A 1,556-nucleotide genomic window follows, 5' to 3' on the forward strand; every position below is an offset into this window, starting at 1 on the left:
ACGTGTTCCCCAACACTATTCACTGCTCCATCCATTTACTTTTGTATATAAACTTATTTTTCTCCAGAGCCAGAACTCTGGAGAGGCTGTATGCTGCTGACTGACAGATCAACTGGGAAAGGAGAAATTGCATGCCAAAATCCAAGATAGAGTGACTCAGTCTCCCTGTCTCTCAGGGTCTTGCTTCAGACGTGGAAAGTTTTAAAGACCTTGGAGCCTTCCTCAGTTGAGACTTATGCTCCCTGCAGCTATCTCCAGCAATCAACAACTGTTTCCTCTTGCACTTGTCATTTGGTAGGCCTGAGGTCCTCACTAAGGTGTGTCCTGTACGTTGCTCTGAAAAGCATATGACTAGGAGTAGACGTGTGCCGGACGACTCTAGATTACAGTTTAAAGGGCATTCACAGGTGCACTGGGGACAGACCTCGGGCCCTGTTATACAGGCACTAGTGAAACTGAAAGAACAGAGTTTTTCAGCCTTGTCTAGAGCTTCATTTTCCTGAACAGCTGAGTGAAACCAAACCAAGGTTGGGGGGAGAGAAGTATTATATACCCTCCCACACCTGTCTCACTGCAGGAGCATAATAGTAGAAACAGGTTCTCCTTGCCCCATCACAACAGCCAGGAGTCTGTGGTTCTGGGCAACTTGCAGCCTTCAGCCTCTGGCTATTAGTGTGAGACCGAGTCTTGGAGGGATTCGGGACAGCAACCTGCTAGGCTTCCCTGCTGCTGGGAATGGCTAGGGTGAAGAGGCAAAAGAAAATGTAGGCAGGAACTATTGGGTAGGAGCTAAAGCAGATGACAAATGTGCATTTGAAAATATTCAGTGTGGCATTGGCAGGATTATGGAGGGAGAACGATGCCAGGAGAGGAGAAAAAGTGTGTGTCTGTGGGATATGAAAGGAATTGGAGCTGGCTCGTTATCATTTTTTTGGGTGTTTTTTGAAGGTTTGAGTAATTGAGTAAAGTTAGAAGTTGGGCAACGTTACAGTGGCGTTGGGGATCTTTGCTCTGACTGGTAGACTTAGCCCTTGAGTCAGTAGGTGTGGCAATGCTTTTTTCCCTAGTCTTGGAGCAAGTTGAATGCAACTCTTACCTTATAGTGCAGCTCCTTATACTCTCCTTGCAGCTCTTGTTCATCACTGTGCCACTTACTTCTAAGGTCCAACTTCGATCTCTACACCCCATTTGTCTGATGGTTTGTTTTTTTTTAATCCAACATTCACAGCACCAGAACAGTTGTATTAGTTGCAACAGATCTGCAGCATCTCTTGTAAAGAGAACTAAATGCACACATAAATTACTCCAAACGTTTAATACTGTATGCACTTTGTTGTCTTCCACTGCATGTATATATTGCTCTTCAGGCAACAGTTATGCAGGAAATGCATGCGGGTCCTCCGATTAAGTTTATGCACCATAGAAGTGCAACCAAATCTTATCTGTTGATGAGAAATGTAACCTGTCTTTGAGAAGGGAGCTGGTCATAACTTGCAATTGAGGTTTTCAGGGTCACTACTAAATGACAGTGTGTTTTTTGTTTTCATTTTTTTTTT

Source organism: Crocodylus porosus, unplaced genomic scaffold (assembly GCF_001723895.1).
Source record: "Crocodylus porosus isolate Cpor-Errol unplaced genomic scaffold, CroPor_comp1, whole genome shotgun sequence".
In the NCBI taxonomy this organism is placed as follows: domain Eukaryota; kingdom Metazoa; phylum Chordata; order Crocodylia; family Crocodylidae; genus Crocodylus; species Crocodylus porosus.